This window comes from Antennarius striatus, chromosome 24 (genome assembly GCF_040054535.1).
Source record: "Antennarius striatus isolate MH-2024 chromosome 24, ASM4005453v1, whole genome shotgun sequence".
In the NCBI taxonomy this organism is placed as follows: Eukaryota; Metazoa; Chordata; class Actinopteri; order Lophiiformes; family Antennariidae; genus Antennarius; species Antennarius striatus.
Window position 1 is genome coordinate 3,932,944 of NC_090799.1, and position 20,809 is coordinate 3,953,752.

The window sequence follows — 20,809 nt, forward strand, 5'->3', positions numbered from 1 at the left end:
AAATGTACACTCAGTCAGAACAACCTACACAAAGTGTTTAGGAGCAGCTGTTAAAGAAGCTGTCCTCGCTTTGGTAATCCCGACCCTCACCCTTCCTCTTTCTGTCATCCTCCCTCAAGTATTCCCCCTCTTGTCTTCCTCACACACTTCCTTCTCATTCATTCCTACCTTCTCAACGTTGTCCACGAGAGACAATACCCTCATTGTGATGCTGTTTGGTGTGTGTGTGTGTGTCGGACCACACAGGTCTGCAGGGCATAAGAAAACGTCTCCATCCTCCTGTTTTTCCCCCTGTACCTGTCTTTGTAATCATCGCTTAAATCACCACCGTCTGACAGCTTGTCACCTCACAGCTTAGATCGAGGAAATACCTCAGGGACTTTCATACCCTTCGAGGTGTGTATGCGTGTCTATTTGTGTGTGCGTCAGAGCCTGGGAACAATAGGGGCATTAGTTAGCTGGCTCATCCTGCCACATGATGGTTCTACACAGGATCTATTGTGAATTGTTGTCAGATTGTTGCCTGGATGGGCGGGCACATAGACGACAAACTTAGGAGACAGGTAGCGTAGGGTTGATGCATGTCGAACAGTCTCTGTTGGGATTCTGATAAATACATGGCAACAAAGAAGCAAAGACAGAAGAGTTAATGTATTTTTAAAGGCAGAACAAGAAGAAGGCAAGTAAGAACTTGTTGAGCAAGGCCTTTCCTTCTTTTTGGGAGTCATGGATGACTTGTTTTTCATGTCAACTCATTGGGTCGCACGTTGGCTGGAAGATCTCGTTGGAAGCATCAGGAGAAGACAGGAAGTTGTGAAAGCTGTAAAGTTGAGCAGTAACTCCATATTAAAGTCTCTGGATTTAGATTGGGATGTCAGTTCAAAGGTCCAAATACCTGTGTGTATATAGTCTTCTACTTATATGAGGACTTTAAAAAAAAATCCTTTTAGGTTGAATGTATTCCGTGTTTCCCCCACCTTCTTATGCATGGAGTATTTTCTGGCATTTCTATTGCCTCTGAGTTTAGCTATCCGCAATTAGAAAAATGTGTCCATCAAATTTAACATGTCTAAAAATGTCCAAAAAAACTACCCCAAAACAGTCAACTAAATCTCATGCTAGCTTCGTAATTAATGCCTTGTGTCCCATTCATGGACCTACTACTTTCTGCTTGCATGAATTGGCCCAAGTTCAAATCAGAAAGGCTTGGCCTGCCAAAATCTGGAAGCCATATATGACCCAAAAGCTGGTTTACATTTGGTCCTCTCGTGCACGGGGCAGATTGGAGATTTTCCTATAGTGATCAATTAAAGATATTAATATATGTACATTATAGGCAAATTTTCAAATGGGACAGGGTAAACCAAATAGGAATAAAAAGCTGAGTGTTTATACTGTGTGTACGTGTTCCTGTGCATTCGCTTCTGAATATGGATGTGTGTCTAGAGTTAAGGCCAGGCAGCCATAAATCATATGATATATATTGCAACGCGTTAAAGCTGAATAAACAATGGTTCATCGTGCACCTATACTCAAGCACACGCAGGCAAATGTTAAGAAGGGGGTCCCGATGTAGAATAAACCAAAGCAGAACCTGCTCCGAGTTCTGAATCGGACCTAATTAGAAACCGTCGTCTTAACGGGCGTAACCAGTATTATTGTTTAAACGTAAAAATATATCTTTAAAGATGGGGTGAATTCCATTTCGGAGAAAAGAAACCATGAGATAAGCACTTTAAGCTTGAACATGAACATGCAATTAACCTGCCAGCGAGGCAAAGGCTTTCGGAGCTTTTCCTTATAAGGGCATGATGGCGACCTCAAACCAGTACTGGCTGCTGGACCCCCACCTCAGGACATCCACGCTGTGTAAATCAGTTCAGGTGGTAAACGTTGGGTTTGTTCTGAATCCAAGGGGAGGCATGACATTGGAGCGAAGAGGTCAAACGCTTTTTACGTTCAGATGTCTGAGGTGGGTTTGAACTGGAGTCACAGAAGAACGATGAGGTTATGTAAATGAAGATTTATTGATCTATAAACACAGAATCAGAGGAAAAAATAATCAAATACTAGTGAAATGATCTGTCAGTGCAGAGAATGATCTTTATACTGGTCGAGACTTCTTAATAGTAGTTGAGAAAGAAGAAAAGCTTGTAAATCTTATTTTAAAAAATCTTTGAAATTGCTCAACGCTTTGCAATTGCTGTTCGCTTTCCAGAAGTTGATGCGATGAATAAAATTGGAGCCACTTAATAATTCAAGCTTACAGAATATTTAACAAGCAAAAAAAAAAAAAGAAAAAAGAGAGCTTAGTGGGAATCCGTTAATAGTTTTGTGTGTAATCCTGCACACAGACATGGTGAAAATGGAAAATGATTGTGGCGCAATAAGCCAATAAACATCTTTCCTAATTTTGCTCGCTAAATGAAGCATCAGCGCCGTCCAAAGGTGATCTCACTTATATTACAGTTCTTAAAAAGCAGCTTTATTACGGTGAGAAGAAAGGAGTTTCCATTTCAACACTTCCATTATTATTTGCCTTCTAATTAGCACCTTATTTGGAGGGGATTTTGGGCTGCTAATAGATACAGAGCCCACCTACGAAGCCTCGGGACAACGCTCTCGGTAGGTTCGTCCTCACCGGTTCGGCCTGCTGTCTGCACAAGTATTCACATGCAGGGCAGACGAACTATGGACCAGATGTTCAGGGCAGATTTAGTGGCACTCGTGTGTGAACCGCTGATGAAACACAACACCCAAAATCCTAAAAAAAAGTGTCACACAGATCAACCGATGAGGTGATAACATCTCACATTCTTCCTGAAGCAGACTCTCACCTCCATCATCACAACGACCACTTGTCCTATTTCCTCTCCTTCATGTCGCTCACAGCGGATTCCTGTTGTCCACTTCAGGAAGTCGACATGGTTTATTGAAAAATGGTTGGTTTTTGGACCATAACTACCATTATGGTATGGACTGATGAGGTCTTAGGTATGAATTGAAGAGCAGGTTTCAGACTCTGGAAGGACTAAGTCATGTGATGGACCTAGATGACGAGAATCTAGATGGTAAAGGCCAGTGGTGACCTACCATTGATCTGAAGAGGGTAGTAACATGCATTTAGAAGCATCTGGATCGCCACAGATCCAAAAAGAAGGAGGAGAAAGACCACAAACAAGGGCCTCAATGTTGAGTGAGAACTTTAGTCCAATTTAAGAACATTCTTTTCTTGGTGTTTGACTTGTATCTCCGAAAACATGGAAAGTCAGCCTCAGAAACATTCAGAAACAAAGACTGACTGAATGTTAGAACGGAGGGATGGCTGGACGTGATGCCGTAACTGTAGCTCTCTAAAGTGAACATCTGAAGTACATATGATTAATGTATGGGTTGACCTCCGTGTTTCAGGATAACAAGAACAAGAGGCCTCGAACACAGACGGCGTCACGCATGAGGAGTCCATTAGAGATCTCGCTTTCACTTGAGGCCCTCTTATATAATATCTGCATAACTGTAAGAACATTCTTATTCAACACATGCCTACATCCAAATCTCCACATCCATCAGTGGACATCTTGGTCCTAACCATCAGGCTTATCTATTGATCTGCAGCTAACTCATCCTGCTCAGTGCTGAAGCCTCAACGGATCCTCCTAAAGTCCCGTCTTTAAGTCCATCAACATCCTGCGATTGTTGTCTCTATTGTACTTTTCAGCAGAAACTTCACGTGCATTCATGGAAGGCCAAGCGATCCGTGCATGTGTTAGAGCAGGTCCCAAAGATAAGAGATCTTAAACTAACAGAGAATCCCAAGTGCAAGCGAACAGAAAGAGGCAACTCAGTAGATGAACAGATTGCATGTATTTACACAAATGCAGGCATGCACGCACTGATGCACACACACACACACACACACACACACACAAACACACACACACACACACACACACACACACACACACACACACACACACACACATGTTACACAAGGAGGCTGCGTGAGTGAGATATAAAACTTTTGAATTATTAATCTCGCATTGCAGAAATCAAACATGAAATGTATCAAGAAATATTATGATGTTGCGGCGTATCCAACCTTCCATCCATCCATCCATCCATCCATCCATCCATCCACCCTTACATAATCCACTGATAGTTGAAGAGCTCTTTATTACCTCTTCAGTCCTAATAGAAGGAAACGAGTGTGTGATTACTGCTGCTTTTAGCTGTCTGGAACCTCATCAGTCTGCCCTTCATCAATCACGTCGTGTAAGCTGCCTGTCAAAACTCTGCATGCTTTCTTTCAAAAAGTGTGTGCTCTCTAGGCCTAGAGCTGCTGCTTAACTACACACACATACACACACACACACACACACACACACACACACACACACACACACACACACACACACACACACACGCATGTTCGCACAAGTCTGACGAGGAGAAGAAGAGGCTATCTGGCAGCGCGTTGGACGGGGACTCAGGTACAAAAGCCCGGAGACATGCTTAGTCAGCAAAAACCTGCAAGCGATACTGTGTCTGCTCAATTCAGCTTTCTTCCTGTGTGTGTGTGCATGTGTGTGTGTGTGTGTTTGCAATGAAAGCTCCGGCTTTTAATAGGTGTGTGCGTGCTTTAAGCGTTGATACACCAGCCTGATAATTACAGTGCAGTCATTTTTAATGTGCATCTGTTCAGGGCTTTGTCGCTCGGCTCGCTGCAGCCTGTCACCATGGGGAAATCCTCTTCCAATCCATCAACAGCCCCGAGGCAAGTAAACACAACACAAATCTGTAAATAGTACTGTCTGTGATTCCCTAGCAAACTGGTGGGTGTTGGAAGAAATCCGTCCTGGGGGGGGGGTAAGATTGATAAAAGTAACTCCCTGTCCAGTTGTAACGCAAGGGCAACAGGCAGCGGCTCAATGTGAGTTTTATTAATGGCCTTACATAACAACGGTTATGTTATCATTCCAACATGTGTTATTGTCTTGAATTCCTACATGCATTCGAGGACAGAAAAACATCGGAACCTCTGGAAAGCTTTTATCGTAATGTTTGGTTCAGTCTTGGTGTCATGTTCCGAGTCAAACTGTCAAACAATCGAAGACAGTCACTGGTTCTGACAGGCTGACTTTTCGAGCTCGATGCATCACCAGGCTTGATAAATTAAAGGTGAACGCTCACATTTTAAGTAAGTGTAATATGTTTTGGAGCAAAGATTTGCATGATCATGCAGTCAGTTATTTAATTCTCATGCAACCGACAGGGTGACCTTTCTGCTTCATCAATCCAAGACGTTCCTTTCACGACTTTTGGATCTTGAGTTTTTCCTTAAGTACATCAAACCTTATTTTAGCACGCAGTCTGGCTTTGGGTCTGTCTTTGTGCCTTCTTCGAGGCAGACTTCAAAAGATGCCATCTGAGGTTTCCACCACATGGGATGCTTGGATGACTTTGGATATATATTCGCAAGAGAGAACATCGTTTGACGCAGTCGTCGCGGAGGCTCAGAACCAGCCAGTTTGACTGTGACGTCGTTCTTACGCAGATGATGTGTTGTTCTCTCGCTGTCTGTGCTGCGGATCCAATGCGATTGTCTCTGGTAATAAAGAACAACATGTTCTCGTTTGCAGAGCGAGGAAAAAACTGCTTGTTAAAAGTCTTGAAGTCGTTAGTTGTAACCTGATTGTCCAAACAGATGATGTACGAGTAAACATTTTACGTGACAAGGAGAAACGGCTGTGTGAATACGTTCTTTATCTCAGTATGATGTGAGTAATAATGATGCAGTTTTATCCTGGAAGACACAGAGGAAAATAATGATTTGTTAAATCACAAACACAAAATTTATTTGCATAATAGAAAAGTGACAACATGATACTAAACTAAATCATTTTAAAGCATTTCCTGTTCATAGAAAGCACTAAAATGCCTTCTTTTATCCTAACTACCAAAAACATGGTGTGATGAAACTTTTCACGCTCACCGTCCCAGGGCAACAGAAAGAGAAACAAGAAACAAAACGTTATCACCTCATGGCCCCGATCGTAATCGTGTTTAGAGATGCAGCCAATTTAAAAACTAGTTAGAAAAGCAGGGCAGCGGCGTGGTGTCCCTGCGGAATGAGCGCAAACTAGTAATCACATGTAATTAATGGAAAAATGCAATAAAGCAGCGAGCGCCAGGCACAACGTCCTGTGGCAGAGTTGATATGGCGAAAAAGCCATTCTGACCTGGCAAATCCAACATTCACTCAACTACAAGCTCAGTCCTGGCCTCCGCTGGCTCCTGGGGGAACGGTTAACTATATTCACCAGCTAGTTGCTAACTCCGTCTGTCTACTTAGAGGGTTTATTGGAGCTTATTTTCTAATAACAGCGACTTTCTGTGGCAGAAAATGAGGGCGAACCAATATACTGAAGCTGTAAACCTTGTGTTATAAATAAGCTATAAAAACACGAAACGACGACACGTAAGCATTTGATATTTCACATAACTATGACATCTATTTCACACACAAGATGAGTCAGCTTTTATCCAAAGTGTATCTCCGCATACGAATCCAATCAACCGTAACGGCTCCCGATCACCAAAGCTTCAATTCTATCAACTTCAAATCTGCATTGATTGATGTGAGCCAGCAGCACTTCATTAAAAACAACCCCAGCGTTCAATATAGCCGTGTCCCTCCAAACCACAATAAAGAACAGGGCTTTAACAAGAGGCATATGGAGGAATGATATAGGGCTCTATCTGGCATCCACACAGCTTCTCTCCTCATTCATATGTACGCCACATCATAATCAAATCCCTGCGGGAAGTAACAATGCCTTTTTCCAAGTTCTACACTTGCTTACAAAGCACATGTCCACACTGGCGCCAGAGCACTGCAGGCCGGTGGGAATTAGCAGCTCTGATCTCACACACACACTCACACACATGTAAAATATGCACACATCAATACATGCACACACACTTTTGTTTGACCATAAACTGATATTTATTAGACGAAGTGATTGTTTGGTGAATTATGAGCTGTTATGTACATGTTACACGTCCTCGGGTATTTGCAGGCTGGCCTGTGGTGAGCAATCAAACCTGGAACACTATGGAAGGTGTTAAATTTATTTATATACACAGGATGTTGGCCAATGGCTGGTGAGTCTGAAAAAAAAAAAAGAGCTAAAAATATGTTTGAACTGACTGTAAAGTATGATTTAAAGTGATTTTTGATGTTTCTTTTAGGTCATTGTCATGTTTTAATCATTTTTTATCATTAAAAAAATGATTAAGAAAAAAGGAGGATTTTGTATAAACCAACCACTGAGGGAGCACAAACCAGTTTACTCTTGGTTCTGCTCCCAGTCTGGGCTAAATAGGAATGGTTGCACCAAGACAGTGCAAAATACTGAGTTCTATATTCAATAGATTCATATTGTCATGGTGTCTTCTCCGGGGTGTACCCTTTCTATTACCTGTATCCAGCTGAGATAGGCTCCAAGAGATCCGTGATCAATCGTTCAGAATGGGACCCGAGTGGATGACAATAACAGGATGTATGTAAAGAATAGCCATAGAGCGCTATAGATTAAAGTTAACCAATGACTAAATGCATTGCAGTCAGAGCACCATGAGTTGATCAACCAGTGGTAGTGGAGGAGAGTTCGTGGTGAAGTGGACCTGTTGAAACCCACAAATGCTGAATTACCTCCTGCTTTTCGTTTGCCAATTTACATTTGGCAAATTTCGAGAGCTAATTTTAGTCTTACACATACTTCTCTAAATGCACATACGCACAAAATCACACCATGCCATCTGCATTTGTTCACCAACGCTCATCGCCCGCCGCCCTCATGTGTGTTCCTGTATTTTCATTGCATCCTCGGTAGTCTACATATTGAATGAAATGCCTCCGGTTAATCTTCAGAACAGGACCGTCTTTCACGTAACACTGCTAGTTAAGTGAAATGTGTCCCAATGCCATGGCTTTGTGTGGTCATTCTTTGTCACACACACGCACACACACACATACACACACACACACACACAGGGTGCACAGGTGCAGCTGATCCTGGAACAACACTGTGGGGTAATTTCAGCCAGGAAATGATTTAAGGCATGAAACCTGCCGTGGCGGAAGACGGGATGGGATTGATATCTCACTCAATGTCAGACCGGGGGCAGGAGGTTTTGATATTACAGGTGGACCGGGACACACACTGGAGTCAAATGTTCAGCACTGACCCTGTGAGTCTGCCAAAACTGGTGATGGTGAAATCCGGTGTGTGCATATGCGTGTGTTTCAGAGCATATGAGGATAAAGCCCCCCCCCCCCCCTCCAAAGAACAGATATTTGTAGAGTAAAGCTTTCGGAATACTTATCCAGCTGTTGGAGAGCATCCTTTGAGCCCTGGATTTCAAGTTGTGTGTGCCCTGAGGGTTAAATGACATCCTGATGTTTTCCGGTAATTTCAATTTCATTGAAAGTCAAGCAAATGATTACGATCGAGAGAAAATTGGAAAACACCCGTTATGGTTTGTGGAATGCAAAGACGATGAAAGAGAAGGAGAGAAGGTGTGAAAGATTAAAAAGGAGTTTAGAGGAATCTTTGGAGGAATGGTAAAAATGAAAAAGAACAGGAGTTGATGCAGGAAATTGGATAACACTGAGGTGTGGTCTGTTCCTGAAGTTAAACTAGCATAATTAACCACTAGCCACACAGTTAAGCTCTCAATAACTCACAGTTGGCCATTTGTACCTAAAAATAACTTTTTTTAGTAGAACTTTTTTTTTAAAGTGGGTAAAATAATTTTATTTCAAGTGAGGAATTGGGAATTCCACTTAGGTGGGAGTCTATAACTCATTGTCTGGCAGCAATTTGTAAAAAATTCATCTCCTTAGCAGACTATCCTCGATGCTCGATGCCTATCGGTGTTTTCTTTCTGTTCTGGACTGATCGCAAGATACAGCACGTGACAAAAACTGACACCGGGTTCCATGATTAGAAGAATGATTTTCACTGACAAGTCGTGCAGCCCTTTTGGTAGAAAAGCATAATTGACGTCTATAGATGTCATTGGCAGCCAGGGAGTTGAGAGCAGAGTTGCTTCAAATTGAGAAAAAGTGTCGTAGGGATGATCGAGAAGCGGTCCTTCTCTGCACCTAATGTTACATAAGGTCAAAACTGCTTCAGCCATCGATATCCCAGCATTACATAACGGCAGAGTGAGTACGTGTGTGGAGACACTGAAAAAGACAGACAGCCATGGATCGGAATAGTCTATCAGCCTCTAGGGGGGGGAAAGCACACAATGTTCGGAACGGACTCAGAAGGGCTGAAGCATCCTCACACACAAAACATCACAGCCAACCAAATCATCGTCTAATAGTTTTCATACATCAGGACAGTTTAATAAACGATGTGAATGGTTCTGATCACTGATCACAGAAGTGTTTTTCCTAACTTAACGGCCACATGATTGACTGTTACTGATTACGCTGCCAGCTGTTATGCCTTTATTTTTTTCCTGTTCTGGTGGCCCAAGCTGGGTTTCATTTGACTGAAAGTCATGATAAAGTTGTTATCATTTAAATTGTCCTATGGTGCGAGGTCCACGGCACATATGGATTTCATGACAACTCCTTTGTGTAAGTTAAACAGCACACAGTCAGGGTCCAAAGTAAGGAAGAAGACTCTAAGAGGTTGTAGTAGTAGTCATGTAGCATCTAAACACAACTCATTCAATACAATGCAATGACTTCAAACCAGGTTTTTGTGCGTCAGACAGTAAGGCGGTCATGTATGAATAATGTATTTACTTTACATTACTTTTACTATTTGCGGTTTCCATGGTGCTTCCCCTTCCTTTATACTGCTGGATCTAACTGCATTTCACCCCATGGTCAATCATTAAAGGTACCAAAAGATATCTTATCCCAAAAGAAACTTTCCACTTGGTTGATTGTTAGAATAATGTGTTTGAGTTCCTAATTTTTAAGATTTTAAGATAATTATGATCTCATTTGGTAGCTTTGGTTTTAAGAAGACATCGAATGCAGAAAAAAAAAGAGACTTGTTTGGACTCACTTTGCATTTACTTTCACTTTTCTGAGGCCCACGTGAATTGTCTTACTTCGAGGATGCATTAGCCGAAATTATCTGCCAATTATTTTGTACCATTAGAGGAATTGTTGAGTTTTTTGCGATCTATTACTAGCCCAAATTCTTTGTACACTAGTGTGTAGGGAGGAGGTTGGAGAGGGATGGGAGCATACAAGTCAATGTTAAACTCAACATGTGGAACTCTGTAGGGTTGAAACAAAGATTTAGGAGCTGAATAATGACTGGAAACTTGCTTAACACGCACACACACACACAAACACACATATACACACACACAAAATTTGTCAGTCCTCTGTCTTGAATCTTTTTGAGTAAGGCACTTGGCAAAATGTAGCTCATTCACGACCGCTGGCAAACGACAAAAAGAGAAATTGTGAGTCATCCACAGAAACAGAATAATAAAGGAGATCCCATCAATCAAGGGATTGAATGTCTGAATTGTGACATTTCCCTTCGCTGGGAGATAAAAATCAGTCCCGCGGAGTGGATGGGTCGGAGAGCACGTGTAGCCTTTCTAGACTCACTCACCACCTGTTGAGGTCTTTCTGGTTTGACCTACATTTTGCGTTGCCTTTGTGTGCATGTAAACACAGACTACAGCACTAATCAGGTTGTGGGTTCGGTCAGATGGAACATTTCTCGGTTTATGTTTGCATTAGAGCGCTAAATCGTGCTGATGTTTCCCAGCCCATATGATTTGTGATGTGTGTATGTGTGTGTGTGTGTGTGTGTCTAACCACAAGCAAGTGTGTGTTTGTGACCACCATTTAGTAGCGTACATGTGGCTGCACATATTTCAGTGTATGCATACGTACAGTATATATAAACTGCTATGCTTGATATGATTGCATGCAACAGAACAATGAGGCAACTGCACCTGCAGTATTTCATTATAATACAGGTCCAAATAAAAAATGTAAAAAAGTGGGTTAAAATTGAAACTCTGTGTCGTGAAGTCTATGAACTTTATAATTAAAGAAGCATTCTTCACATGTTTGGGTACATTTGTCCTCCAGGTCTGTTTTCCATCAGTATCATCTTGTTCTTGTCTCTTTACCAGGTTTTTGTTGCCTCTTAAGCCTTTAATCCCTACATAAATTAATAAAATCTATTTGTTGGCCGATTCAATTAGTTTGAGACACTTTTCAAATAAACATAACAATGAAATCAGGAGATCTTGCCTCTAAGGTTCTAATTATTTTATTTGCCTGAAGGTTTCATTTTCAGACATGATGAATATCCACAGAGTTGCGTAAATGGATTTCTATCAAACTTGGCTAAAGAATGGAACATGAGCTTGGAAAAGAAAACATAACATTTTGAAATTATGTCTCATTCTCGTTTGATATATGACTTCATTTTCTCAATGTTCTTGTGAGGATGTGCTTTCATTTTCACCCTGGAACAAGCGGGTTAGGGTCAGGGTTAGGGTTGGGATCCCATCATTGATAGCACTTTCACAGACATCTAAGTCACCCAAGCCATAGGTACCCTCTCATCCCAACAATTTGGACGGTCCTTTCTCCTTGAGTCCCTAGGACACAATGTCCATGAGTTCCTACGACTATTTGAAAAGTAGACAGGTCAGCCCAAGGAACACGTTCCCTCTCAGATGAGATCAAGTCCAGGGAAGTCTGCGGCGTCTTCTGTTACTTGTTTTCTGTACAAACAATATCTTTTTATTGACCACAGGTGTTCTTACATATCGAGACTCCTGCCTTTTCTTTCCAATCTCTAGCTTTCCAACAAGTCCAGCGCACAAGAAAGTCTATACAGTGTAGATATGATTATGTATCTTGGCAGGAACAGCGTGCATACATCACTGTGTTTATGAGTGTGAGTGCACGCGAGCATCACAGTGTGTCCTACTTGGAGACCCTACTCATGGAACACTTGACAGGAGATATATAGCTTTTCCAGAGGAAAAGGAAACAAAAACAGACTCCAAAAGATACACGGCTCCTCTATGAGACCTGCGAGAGTACTTTCTCTTCCAGATCCCTCCTCTCCAGGTAAACCCAACTGTGAACCCGGGAACGTTGCTGGACTCATTTCTCTCACTTTTACGGTCCTTTTAACGTGACAATAATCTCTCACAGTCAGACTGTCTGCTATCGCCCAGCATGTGCTGACTTGATTTGAACTCTCCACTGAAAGCTCTATGCAGATATGCAAAACTCTCTTTTTTCTTTTTCTTTTCTTTATTTCTCAACATCCCAGCTTGTCTTTTTCCCCCCTCCCTCCCGACTTTAGTACCTTCCGCCCCCCTTTTTTTTCCTCCATCCAGGTAGGCCTTTGGTGCCAGACAGTATTCCTTTGTTATCTCCAGGGCTTATGTCTACATAACAACTGCAGCCACTCAGACTCACCAACACATCGACTCATATCTGAGGTTTACGTTTCCGTAATTGGGATTTGAGGGGCGAGTTCTCAAAAAGGGTACGGATATCTAAACTAAATCCTTGTTCTCATTAAAAAAAAAAAAAAAAGACCCCAACACACATCTTTAATGGTGTATTTTGGGTGCAGTTGTACTTTACTATTAACAGTTATGATAGATTCTTTGCACATGCTCACTTGGGATGATTCAGTACCGGCTGGTCCCACTCCAGTTGGCTCCTCCTCGATGAAACGGTTGCCTCGTGCCACAACTGGAGCCCATCACCAGGGTGGGCCGACAGCCAGACTACCAGATGTGAGGCCTTCTCCACGCTCTTTTATCCAGGGAGAAATACAAACTTCACGTTCACAGATAACTAAACACACATTAAAGTATCGCTTATCACGAACAAGTAAGATTTTTACCTGCGGTGTATCACTTTGCATACTCGCTTACTGGAATATAGGGATATACATGAGATGGGGCTTTGGAGATTCCAGGCAGACCTCTCTGTTTTCCTTCCAAACCCAGTTCTGACCTTGCAGCAGCCACGGATTCCCCCTGCCGAAAGCAGCCTCCTCCGGGGCCCTGCTATTAGCGGCTTTGTGGGGCAGAGTGGCGACATGTTAATGGCACACAGACACAGAAGAGGCTACACAACCCTGCACCCCAGTGCACCGAGAACACAGGGAACATGGACTCTTTAAGATATGAGCTATCCATCAAGGGATGGCTTGGGGGTATTTATTTTGTCACCGCTAAAATATTTCATTCTGGTTTTACAAGAAGCTATATGTAACAAGGAACATCAGATGTGGAACATAAGAAACATTACTTAGTAGACAAACTGCCTTCACACTGCTTTTATATTATGTCGTTGGATTTGGATTTGGTGTTTGGAACGAGTCGAAACGCTTAAAAGGTTGACGTTTGGGAATCAGCTTAATCACTCGCTGAGAGTTGGATCAAAAGATTGATGGCACTCGTTCATCTGTGTGGTGAATATGGCGTTACCACCGGCAGCCGTTCAGTCTGGCTCAGGGTAAATACTGGAAACAGCTCGATGAGCTTGAGTCAGAAGGTGTCTGCAAACACCTAAACGCTCTGTAATTAATAACTTTTGTTTTATGGGTGCAATTCAAAAAGCTTGTATAATACAGCTTATGTTTCTGGCAGGATGACTTCAAATAATAATCACGATTATGTCAAACTCTTGCCTCAATTACGATTAAGTATCATTTAATTGAGCTTTTTTTCATAGAATACATGAGCGAACCCATCCTTCAGTCTAATTCTTAGTTTTTATTCCAAGTTTCACCATCAAAGGTTTGACACATATAAAGAGGGGCTTTCCTCCCCAGTGATGTTTGAGAGATGGTCCTGAGCCCTGAGCATTGAGGGGACAGGCTGATTAATAAAAAAACCAAGATTTGGTTGAAATCAGGTGACGACTGAATACATATTTGGAGTGCTGGTGAATGTCTACCGCCAACGGTTTGACTCTGTGATGTGTTTTTAATGCGCTCCAAAGCGCAGAAACAATGCATCAAACCTTCGCAGGCACCACTTTTCTGTAATGTATGATAGCATAATTGTTGGTTTGAGGTTCTCAACGGATTTGTTGTGAATTTTGCAGAAAACAGATTTGTACAGTGAAAATAGTAGCGCGATGCAATAATGTCTGTAACATTCACAGTCTATCTCCTTGAACTGTAACCAACGAAATTGATCTGGTGTTACTGGATAAACCTCGCAAGAGGTGGTGCCAGCCCATGAACGAGTGACCATATGGGGTTCAACATTAACCTGGCTTCTTACATTTGAGGAACTTTATATCTGGGTCACCAACATGGTGTAAAATACAGAAACATTAACTCAACCTACCTTTTTTTATAGAAATGATGCAACAGCATAATTTCCCAGAGACCAAAAAGGCGATGGGCAATCCGTCTCACTTGTAAAAACAAGGGTTAATGGGTCAGTGGCCACACATGTATTCACCTCCATTTGCCTCACACAAACTATGTTCAATGGAGGACTGCATCTGAAACCCTTTCCGGGTCAAGAATGACAAATAGCCCTCACCTAACCGTATCATCGCTTCATGGCACCAGACTGAGTTCAAAGAAGGCGCTCTAAAGCGGGTACCATCAGATAAGTCGGTTAATGAGGCCTTCATGAAAGAGCATCTGGCAAAATGACTCTTCAAAGGTATAACTTTATTTCCTTTCCCTGAGCTGAAGAATATATTAACAATTAGCACCAACATTTCAATTCACAGCAGGTTGACAGGAACAATCATGGCCCCCGTTACATGTGCAGACCCCCAACCCTCATCCCGCCTACCCCTAAAGTCTCTCCCTTTTACCTCATTTCTCAGAAATCTGTGTTCGGTCACAGGCCATTAGCGGGAAAATGTAAACATACAGCTGTTGGTGATGAGTCACAGGGCCCTCCATTGTTACAGCAACCTGCCAAAGCAACAGCGGATACGCAATGGTTAATCAATGCATCATATTGATTTAGATGTGGGACACTTACTGTATATTTTTATAACATTTGTTGAGGGAAAGTTGGCTTGAAATCTAGCAAGATTGACACCATGATTGAATATTTATAAATGCCTCAAATGCAATGACACAGATAATAAAATATTATATGCCTTAGATGCATTTAAAACGAGTTCCATACTGGGTCCCGCTCTGGCTAACCCGTGGCTTCGGTATCATTCTCCATTAGAAACAAATCCTCTGGTATGAGGAGCGCTTCGCTAGACCAACATCAAAAGCTTCCATAAGTCAGCTGGCGTTTGGCTCGCTGCTCATCAGACTGGCACAGGCCAAGGCTTGAACTTCAGAGGCTCTGGCCTTGGTTTCACAAAGAAAGCAATGATGTCAAAAAGTCTGGACCCACTGCATCAAACCACCTTGAGACTCAAGACGAGCTAAAAACTGCTGAAATTTGGAGGCGGTGCAATCATAAATCACAATTCCCTCACACTCTTTCGCTCCACGCTAACTTCTGCCTCATTTTCTCTCCACCAGCGTCTCGGCCTCTCCGGGCCAGAGACGGCACGTTTTAAACCCATTAGCAATGGGCCCGCCAGATGTCCATCAGCAGAAAACCATAAATTGTTTTATTGGACGAAGTTTCAGCAAAGTGATGAGCTTAGCGTCGCACATTCCCCGTACGTTGCTAGTTTATTCTGTATGTAAAAGTGTGGTTCTTGTCAATCATTCAAAAAAAAACATAAAGGTGGTTTCTAAGGTCTCGGACATTTTCATTACGTCCCTTGTGCGTCCAAATCTGTGTCAGTAGGCTAAAGCTATACAGCATTTAAATTTAATTTTCTACGCAAATATTTGACTTTTAATTTACGAGCTTGCAAGAAGCCACTGATGAGTCCTCCAGGCGTGTGGTGAGTAAGCATTAATCTCTCCAGTAAATGTTTGTTTATATGCTGTAGCTACCTTACATGCAAAATTCGCTGATTTATTGCGTCTCAGCTGGACTTCAGGTTGTCTCCCTGTCGTTACCTCTGTTACTGTTTGTAGAAGGAGCAGTTTGTGCAACCCCATCATTCGAACCTCTCCGTTCTCACCGTCCCCTCCAATTCACACCGCTCCGCTCAGTGTAAACACCCCCAGTCCCCCCTCGGACCGTGTTGCCATGGCCACAGAGACCACAACCAGGTATCCCATCCGATGTCCCGCTGCTCTCAGTGAGTCAGGCGCTCCGTAAACCTAGCGGAGGTCACCACAGAACACGTGTTAATGTTAATGAAGAAGGGGGTCAAGGTTTAACAAATGGTAGGACTTTGGTAGACTCCAACACGGGTTTTGCTAGCGTGTGGTAGATGTGCTGCTTCGTTGCCATGGAAATGGGATTCCTTAAAGATGGGAAAGCCCCAGACCCTTAGCTACCCCCATCGCCCTTCACCCCCCTTGTATACACACACTACGCGCCCACTCCTCTGTGCCGGGGCATTTTTGGTGCGTCAGGAATATTCCGGGCTCCAAGCGGGAATGCTGTCTCAGAGGACAGGTGGGTCACACCTGCTTGGTCTGGAGTGTGTATACGGGAAATACTTATCCCTTTTCCTTTCCCCCCCCTTCACTCTCCAACCCCTAAAGTCACCAACTAGGGACTGCTTTCCATTATTAGGGGCCCCAACATAAAGGTCAGTTATGGTAGTGGGTGTGAACTGGAATATAAAATTAATGTCACTATTAGCGGACTGTGGACGCCATTCATGACTGCGGAAGAGAGGGACGGAAAAGTTTACAATTAATCGTGCTTTATATAGCAGAACTAACATTTCAATGATCCTATTTAAACCAGTTCATGTAACTGGGGTATTTAAGTGGGAAAATTCAACTTTTTTCTTTTGCTGCTACAAACCTGTTTAGCCTTGTGTTGCCATTAGCATATCATGGCTAATGTTTAGGTAATTGTAGATATATAGTGATGTAACATTTGCTGATTTTATGGGTCAATTTTTTTGACGCAAAATATATTAATTTCATTTTTTTTCTCCTGGACTCTGTTTATCTTGTAGATGTGATTAATATATAAAGAAAGATAACCACAGAGATGCTTTTATTTGCATGTTCAGGGTATCAAATATACATGCAAGGGGTACTTAAATATTTTATGATAATTTACATTCAATCAGTTAAAAGAAAAACCTTATTTTTCACGATTTTTACTTCTATCCAATTAAGCATTTACATCTGGCAAGAATTTCCCTCGTATCTTAGTTTTTTCGCCATGCAGTCGATTTGCATCATCTAAAATATGCAGGTGGGTGAATGCGAAGGTGTGTGTTACGTTGGAGGAGGGGTGTGGGGGGTGGGGGGTTCTGGCATTGTGAGTTCAGAATCGAGCCTGTTGTACCACTTATTCTTCCACAATCTTATCCAAGAAATACAAACCGAAGTTGCACTCGAGAGACTTCATGAAAGACATTACTCTAATCCCGAGCCGATGTCTACTTCAAGGCAAATTCATGGCAACTTAAATCAGCACCTAAAAGGCTGCTCAGCATTTCATTTTAGTGCCATCTCTGAAATATAGAGGAGCTGCGGCTGTAAATCAGTTCTTTCTCTTATTTTGCTACTTTTAACTATTTAATCATTTAATTAAATTGCCACCAATAACTGCTTTAATAACCCTCTTGACAGAAAGTTCTTTGAGTAATATTATATGCCTATAAATTATTGACATATTTTCCTCCACAGACACTGAAAAAGGCAGTGCTCTCTGGGTGCAGCAAGAGTTGAGACCGTGCTTTTTGGACATGCACATATAGAGATATGTTCCTTCAAAGAAAAACATGTATGTGTGATGGAGTGAATAATGTGACAGAGGGAGCAGGGGGTTAATGAATCAGCTGAGGTTTATGGGACGCTTTGGCCCAACCGGGAGAGTTTTTTTTTTTTGTGTGGGAGGCAGAAAGAGGAACCATCATCTGTTCCTCCTAAAAGGCTGATTACATCTCCCTCCTTTCCACAAACAGTACATGTGTAGGCCGTCCTTATGTCATAATTTTCCCTCACAGGCACGAACATAGTCCTGACTGTTCAGTCACTCCTGGGACATGGATGGATTGTTAGCAGGGGGATAGTGGAGGGTGGCGAGTAATGCCTGGGAGTGATAATGTCAGTGTTGCAAACCAGACGATCAAGCTGTACTTGTACTCACCATTACACAGGAAGGAAGGCAGATAGATAAATCTGAATGAAAAGAGAGACACAGGCGTCAAGTTCACGCAAGCGACCACATAGTCCAGGAACAGGTAGTACCGTAACTGGAGCGTTACGGTCCCAGGATGCAGGGGTATTGTTCTCCCTAGAGATTCCAAAAGTAGAAAGTGAGCCAGAGCCTTCAGTTTCCATCAGACCATCAGTCTTAGTCCTGGACTCCAAAGAGGTCCAAGGAGGTACCCTTGCCCAACTTGAGTCTTGGATGTGCCTGTCTCGTTTATGATGGATTGTTGGGTCTCTGGAGAAGCATTTGGTCTCCAACCCTTTCTCTTGTTGGCACTACATAAATAAAACTAACGTAACTTGCGTAACTATGCACGCGTGCCTGAGTTGGTCTTTAAACTTTGCTATCTTAATGCAGCGGAATGCAACTCCACCATTGACAAACAATAAGCTGAAGGAAAAGGAGCTGTGTTTCATTAAGACGTTTGAACCAGCGTGGGACCAACAACCTGTGACTCAGGGTTTATCACTAAGGCTGTGAGACCTTTTAGGTTCGTGGAGAAACAAAGACCTGCAATCAGGAGGCCTACTGAACACACAGGATGTGAAGCAGCCTCCCGCTTCATCATCAGCAGTAAACATTGCTGCATTTACTCAGGCTATCAAATTGAGTTATTCATTGGACTTTGGATGTGGAGATGGTGGAAGCAGACGGATCTGTTCCGCAGCGAAGATGAGTGCTGTTGAAATACCAAAGCAGGCCTGCCTGGCTTTTGACGCAAATGGAAGACTTCAATGATTATATTATTTTCTGCACTATAAGGCGCACCTTCAATGAATGACGTATTTCAATGTTTTTCATATATAAGGCACACTGGATTATAAGGTGCACTGTCAGTTTTTGAGAAAATTAAAGGCTTTTAGGTGCGCCTTAAAGTGCGGAAAATACTGTACTTTGATTTTTTTACATCCACAGCAAGCCTCTATTATATACTTTTATGTACCCAGAGTAAATAAAAATAAAACAGACAAAGACGAAGGTGGGCAGAAGGATGTGGCACTGTGTGAAAACTGACCTGAGCACACGTGTTCATGCATTACATGTCCGAGAACACGTCTGAAATATTGCAGCTGCGACATAACAACTCCCGGATGTTCAATCCGCAGCACCAAAACACACTGACCCATGAACACAACCACATGTTGAAATCAGAATGGTGGGGGGGGAGGGTAACGACGTGCAACAGAGATGGATGACCGGGGGTCAGGTGACCGAAGGGTCAACCGCAGCTTTCATGTCTGATTTGTCACACGGATAGAGATAATCTCACTCGCATGTAAATGATTATGGCGCAATGAAAGAGACATTAAGTGACGTCAGGGGAATGATTTGATGACGTGGACTCGCAAGACTGCAGTCAGTCAGTCAGCGGTGCTGGGAAAAAGCAGATGGAGTTGTATTGATGTTTTCTTTCCATTCAGCTGCTGAAGCTGTAATTAAAACAATGAGTTTCCTGTTTTCAAGGGTAAGAATTAAGTTTGTAGGCACAGTGTTTTCGTCATGGTGCTGTTGTTGTTGTTGTTGTTGTTGTTTTTCCATCTGGGAATATACATCCGAGAAGGACACATGAATTAGAACATCGGGTGATGCCTATCTCGAACAAAATGTGCCAATGAGCTCACAGACAGAACAAACACATGCTAAAAAGCAAAAGACTGGGCCAGGGAGGCCTCATCCCAGTATCACACTAAAGGAACTCAGCGCCGCTAACTGTCAATGGTGCGTAAAACGAGAACAGTTATCGGGGTTAAAACTGAAGTTGAAATGGAGTGGAAAAAAACCCCTCGTGATCCAAGAGGGGAGAAATGACAGGGAGAGGAGGAACTGCTGTTCAAATTCAAACAAAAAGACAAACGTTTTCTTTCGTTGTCGCCGCGCCTCTAAATTCTTCAACGGTTGAAGCAACTGGAAGGTGATGTGAGGTTAATGCTTAAATTTACGTGGTAAGACTGTTAGTGAATCTGAATGATGATTGAAAAAAATCATAGCAAATAACTCCCACATGTAAGGTTAGGATTTAGCTTGTTGGAAAATTGTATAATTGCAATATTACATTTACTGTAATTGTTATTGTTGGACTGCTTTCTTAGTTTTCTAGGAAATTGTTCTTTCAAGTCACATTGTATGAAAAGTGAAGCCAACGAGAAAGTCTGCATTACCTCTAATGGCCAGTAGGGGGAACAATCAGTTTCAGAAAGAAGTCTGATTGTTTTAGTTTATCAGAACATGACCATACATTCCACCTGGATTATTAACTCGTTCATCAGTTCCCCTGATAATTTGGATTATCTGTATTTTCAAGCAAACATGTGATTGAGTGTGATTGTCCCATTTCTAATAAAACAGATATCAAGTGGTATCTCTGGGGATATTGCTACCTTGGGATGCGCGTGTTAGACCATCTAACCAGGATGCTAGGCCGGGTTCACACCACAAGATTAACTATAAATGCTTGATATGAAATTAAACCTGCAATTACAATGACAATAACAATATAATTTTGAAAAAAGGTTGATTTCATTGTACTTCT

At 42.3% G+C, this 20,809-nt stretch overlaps 1 long non-coding RNA gene across 5 annotated transcripts; it reads right to left on the reverse strand.

Moving 5' to 3' along the window:
• Positions 1–4,765: 4,765 nt before the first annotated feature.
• Positions 4,766–18,538, reverse strand: LOC137591643 (uncharacterized). 5 transcript variants are annotated; one of them, XR_011034689.1, is made up of 6 exons: positions 18,214–18,538; positions 16,047–16,253; positions 14,879–14,981; positions 12,936–14,464; positions 12,708–12,844; positions 4,766–5,803 (listed from the first exon to the last, which is right to left on the reverse strand). It is a non-coding gene; the product is annotated as an uncharacterized lncRNA (long non-coding RNA). The 5 variants fall into 5 exon arrangements; XR_011034687.1 differs by having other exon boundaries at positions 12,936–14,747; XR_011034686.1 differs by having other exon boundaries at positions 12,936–13,111; positions 14,395–14,981.
• Between the last annotated feature and the right edge of the window lie 2,271 nt (positions 18,539–20,809).